Consider the following 5,275-nt stretch of genomic DNA (forward strand, 5'->3'; position numbering starts at 1 on the left):
GATGGGGGTTAGGGTTACGGTTAGGTTTAGGGGTTTGGATTTGGGCTTGTGTTGGGTTATGGGTTTGGTTCCTGTAGTATGCAGCTAACCTCTAAATTATTTTCCTGTTTGCTTGGAATGACTCCATAATGTCAAGGTGTGTTAGGGTTCCTCTAGTCTTCTCATCTTCTTCGCCATGTCCAGTCTCACTGCTCCCCCCTCACCGGATCCCTCGTCACTAGAGTCCTTAAGAGAGAGAGTGGCGCCACCTACGTTTACTGCAATGGTTAATTTTTTTCACAGCAATGGCGGAGCATGGAGACCCTCAAAAGTTCCCGGAAGTTAGCAAAAGCTAACTTCCGCCCAACGTAATTCTTATGGAGCACACGGTCGGAGCAACACTTGATCAAGGTAAAATGTTTAAAGAATGACATTTTCACATCAGTAGTTCATTGGAATTAAATTGACATGAGTAATTAGCTATATTAAATATGTTGGCGGATTGTCCCCGTCTAGATTAGAAGATTAGAGAATATTAACGGATAAAAGTTTAAGCTAGCACGCTGGATAACGATAGCAACACATGCAACAGGCGGACGCATGTAAATTCTGTTCACTAAATATAACTTAATCGAACACTGTCAATTTATACCAATAGCCAGCTTAATGTGCAGGGAGTGTGATTGTAGATAAACATCAATTTAATATAATTGAGGCTATATATATATAGGTTTGAGTGCGGGGTGAAAAAGTTCACATTTGAATATTAAATTCAAACTGAGCTGCATCCGCCGATCCTGATGGTGGTAAACTTTCTTGCAAATAATAATAATAAAAAAAAAACCGGGGTGATTCTGGTTGTGTTAATATAATTACCGTGTGTGTATTGGGCAACTTGATTTTTTTTTCAAAAAGCTGATAGGAGTATAGTGTATATTATAAAGCTGGTGTGTCTACTGTTGTGATTTTGGACGGTGAGAACACAAACTGGGTTTATACCGGCATGGTTATATTTTTCATGCATATGTATCATGTTACTAATTCTCCTTGTGAATATTGTGGAGACTGTATTATGTTGACTCCTGACGTGATCATTCATTGTGCACGCAGCTTTCCTCTCCACTCAATCCTTCGCCACGATTAGCTGCAGCTGTCCCTAATTGATTAATTAGTTCAGAGCAGTCGAGCAGAGGAAAAGGCAAAGGGAAAAGCGAGGAGAAATTAAGCGTTTGGAGTTAAGGTAAGAATAAACTACAAGTAGCCACTGTTTACCAGTTTATTTAGTTAGGTTCCAGTTGATTTTGACCTGTGTGTACACATTTTGGAAAAGTAACCCCCACTATTTATTTGCCAGGGGGGGGGGGGGGGGGCCTGCATGCACAGCGAATGATCACCATAGCAGTCTCTTCATACATGTATGTCGATATATCTACTATATATATCAGTGTATATCAGTTACCTGCACTTGGTGCTGTGTGGTCAAGAAGCAGTGTTGCCTCTTCATAACTTAATTTTGCATGCTGCAGGCCAGGAGTGCTGAGCAGACAGTGGTGAGACTGAAAAGACATAATGTGATGTTTTTCAAGCAGTCATACTAAACAAATGTCCCTAACAGGTGATATCATCTTGCGTATATTTGGGAACCTACAGTAGGAGCACTTTGTAGTGGAGCGTCAGTGATGCTGCAGGCCAGGAGTACTGAGTGGACCACAGTGAGACTGAAAACACAATAGTCAGGCATTATACATTATACTAGATGGGTATTGCCTTGCAATATTACTATTACATGTTAGTAATATTACTATTACATGCAATTATAATATTACATGTCTCTTGTTAATGATTTGTACTTGGTGGAACAGTGATGTTTACCAGATACAGGGAGGTGGAGGATTCGTGATGTTGGCTGGGGAGGAGCAGTGATATAGCAGGGGCTGGTAGTTGGTAGAGCAGTGGTGTTTGCTGGATACAGGGAGGTGGAGGATTCGTGATGTTGGCTGGGGAGGAGCAGTGATATAGCAGGGGCTGGTAGTTGGTAGAGCAGTGGTGTTTGCTGGATACAGGGAGGTGGAGGATTCGTGATGTTGGCTGGGGAGGAGCAGTGATAAAGCAGGGGCTGGTAGTTTGTAGAGCAGTGGTGTTTGCTGGATACAGGGAGGTGGAGGATTCGTGATGTTGGCTGGGGAGGAGCAGTGATATAGCAGGGGCTGGTAGTTGGTAGAGCAGTGGTGTTTGCTGGATACAGGGAGGTGGAGGATTCGTGATGTTGGCTGGGGAGGAGCAGTGATAAAGCAGGGGCTGGTAGTTGGTAGAGCAGTGGTGTTTGCTGGATACAGGGAGGTGGAGGATTCGTGATGTTGGCTGGGGAGGAGCAGTGATATAGCAGGGGCTAGTAGTTGGTGGAGGGGCAGTTATATTTTCTGGGTACAGGTAGGTGGAGGATTTGTAAGCCTAGGTGGATGCAGTCAAATGGAGTGTTAATTATCTTGGCTTTGTTCTGGTGGGTGGAGGAGCAGTGATTGTTGGGTGCTTGTAGGTGGAGCAATCCTGGTGCTGTCTGGGTTCTGGATAGTAAGGGAGGAGTGATGTGGATTGGGTGCTGGTAGGAAGAGGATTAGTGTTGTTGGTTGGGTGAAGTTAGGTGGGGGATTACTGAGGGTGGCTGGGGTTATGTTGGTGGAGGGGCAGCGATGCTGGCTTTGTCCCGAAACACTGTCAGCTTTTCCGGGGTTGGCTGATGTTGAACCTAGGCCACTGTTCTTTTTCACTTTCTTGGTTTGGCTCTTGCTTCCAAGATGGCCATCTTTTAAGTGTTGTTTTTTCCTGTCATTTTGTATTTTTTTTGCTTCAATCCGCAACCTCAACCTAATAAATCGCCGGATTATCTTTTCTTTTATTTCACAGCATGATGGAAGCCTGCTGGAGAATTTCAGAGCTTCCTTCTACAACACACCCACTGCGTTTGGAAGCTCCATGAGGGAGGAACCAGTCTTCGTCCTGAACAGTTCCTCGATGTGGTGAATGACATCATAGGCTTCTTGGGAAGGGTGGCAGAGGGCACCTGACTTGAACTCTTTAAAGTTCAACAACATGCTGTTTTCTCCCACAGGATTGTCATCACTGTGCTGTGTTGCAGTTTTGCAGTTTTCACAGATGCTGGCAAACTTGATGATCTTGTGGACAATGTAGCCTGTAAGATGGAAGAGTATAGTTTTTTCACTCTTTGTAAGGTCAGGTGCTGCTCTGTCCACCACTGTCAGTTGTTCCACTCTAACTGACGGAGTGACCTTTTGCTGCACTTGGTCCAGGAAGTCTGCCAAGAAGCTACTGTCATCCTCCTGGTAGCTGCCTGACTTGATGGTTGTGAGGAACTGCCCCACGGATATGAGCCTGAGGGCATGGTGGAATTCCACCGGAGTTGGTACAGGATTCTTTGATCTAACACAGCTAAATGTATTTTCAAGGCAGTCTTGAGTGAACCTTGACGTTAACACAAACCTGTGTCCTCTTGCTAGCATCTCCTCCTGTATGGCCAGAATTGATGTGGTTGCCATGATCACCCCTGACTGAACAGGCTTCCACCATCCCTTTGGCCCAATCTTCATGCCCCGGAACAAATGGACAGTGTCCTGGAGGAAGGTAATGGCCCTGTCATATTCATCAATCTTGAGCTTGCTCAAGGCTGTAATTGGATGCCTAGATGACATTAGAGCAAACCACTTGTCAATTTGTTCCAGGAACCATGCTGTGGTCATGTAGGATACAGGGCGGTTTTCTTGCTGCACCATGTATTTCAGCCCAGCACTTGTTGCCCTACTGAAAACATGCAGAGCTGGCCCAACCTTCATTTTGTCAAAATGACTTGGTCCAATGGCTGCAGCTGTCAGCTGAGGAGCGAGTTTCAATGCCATTCCTTCCTGAAATTGAATCAAGTCCTTAATTGGGAGCACAGAAACCTCGTTAGAGGGGAGGTTCTGTTTTTGGACTACATCCGAAGGAAGGGAAAACACCTGTCCACGGATAAGGGCACTTTTAAGATTTTTCACCAGATGTGGGACATCAGGCATGAAGAAGAGCTGCCTGTCTGGTGTTGCTGGATGTGTCACAGATGTTTTCTTGTGGTCGACCCCAAAGGCTTTCCACATGGCCTGGTTAGGGCTACCCATGTCAGTGGTGACATTCATGACATGTAGCCCAATGGATGCTGCCCTCTGAATTATTTCAGTAATGATTGGCCTGTATACTGCTCCCTTGGTAGAATTGCCACTGAAATGGTATGCAACAACTTGCTTCCAGCGTGTTGTGTTTCCAGCCAACATGAACACACACGCATGTGTTGCTACCCCTGTGTGACCCGGCAAGGTCACATCCCCATACAGCTTTCCTGACAGCATGTGTAACTCCACACTTGGTGTTATCGCCATTTCATCCAGGGTCAACACACACTCCCTCTCCAGGTCTGTAAAGCCATCTGCCTTCAGTTTGAGGAAGTCAAACACCTCTGTCAAAATACCAGGCTCAAACCTAACTGACTGCATCCTTCTCTGCAGGGTCCTAATTCCTGGCAGGGGAATCTGCAAGTCCTGCAAGGCCTTGTAGCCAGAGGAACCAGCAGCAAACCTAAGTTTTAACGCCTTCTTGACGGTATCGTTGCTCCATTTCATCCCTCTTGTGGTTGGCCTGCTTAATGCTCCAATTTGATCTTTTGTTAAAATTTTCTTGATGTTTTTGTCCCTAATTTTCATTGTCCTCTTCAGAACTGCATTTTCCTTCTTTAATTTTCTCAGTGCTGCCCTGGTTTTTTTAATTAGATTTTCTTGTCGTTTCAATTGTTTTAGGAGCTGTGATTCTGTCAGCGGTGGCGTCCTGCTCTGCATGGCTGATGTGTGCTCTCCCTGTCTCTCCTCATCTGCCATGTCCTCTCTTTCTTCTATCTCACTTTCCCTTCTCTCACTCTGCTCATCCTTTCTTTCCTCAGTCTTGGAATCTGGTGTAAGTAGAAGCCATTTAACTGTTTATTTTCAAATATTGAATTGTGAATGTATAATTTGAGTCAAACCTTTGTGTGTTTTGCGTGTGTTTTAAAAATAGCGATTTGATGCTAGTGTGAAAGTGTCTGTAGCACTCCCATTGAAAATGAGTTTGAACCAAAAACGAAAATACGGTAAATCTTAAAAGGGCCTCTTTCATCGTAATTATGCTTTTACACAAAGGTTTGACTCGTATACATTCACAAAAAAAGCCTAGGTTGCATTTAGCGAGAGTTTCACTTTAAATAAGAAATATTTGTATATTT

At 44.5% G+C, this 5,275-nt stretch overlaps 2 long non-coding RNA genes across 6 annotated transcripts; both read left to right on the forward strand.

Moving 5' to 3' along the window:
• Positions 1-278: 278 nt before the first annotated feature.
• On the forward strand, positions 279-2,910 carry LOC311027962. Its single transcript, XR_014598663.1, has 3 exons — positions 279-390; positions 1,090-1,219; positions 2,884-2,910. It is a non-coding gene; the product is annotated as an uncharacterized lncRNA (long non-coding RNA).
• A 15-nt stretch (positions 2,911-2,925) lies between these two features.
• On the forward strand, positions 2,926-4,907 carry LOC311027963. 5 transcript variants are annotated; one of them, XR_014598664.1, is made up of 6 exons: positions 2,926-2,996; positions 3,089-3,171; positions 3,288-3,400; positions 3,495-4,436; positions 4,530-4,623; positions 4,818-4,907. It is a non-coding gene; the product is annotated as an uncharacterized lncRNA (long non-coding RNA). The 5 variants fall into 5 exon arrangements; XR_014598666.1 differs by lacking the exon at positions 4,818-4,907 and having other exon boundaries at positions 4,530-4,808; XR_014598667.1 differs by lacking the exon at positions 4,818-4,907 and having other exon boundaries at positions 3,495-3,618; positions 3,717-4,808.
• Positions 4,908-5,275: the final 368 nt, after the last annotated feature.

The sequence above is a fragment of the Eutrigla gurnardus genome, assembly GCF_963514095.1.
Source record: "Eutrigla gurnardus genome assembly, chromosome: 17".
Classification (NCBI taxonomy): domain Eukaryota; kingdom Metazoa; phylum Chordata; class Actinopteri; order Perciformes; family Triglidae; genus Eutrigla; species Eutrigla gurnardus.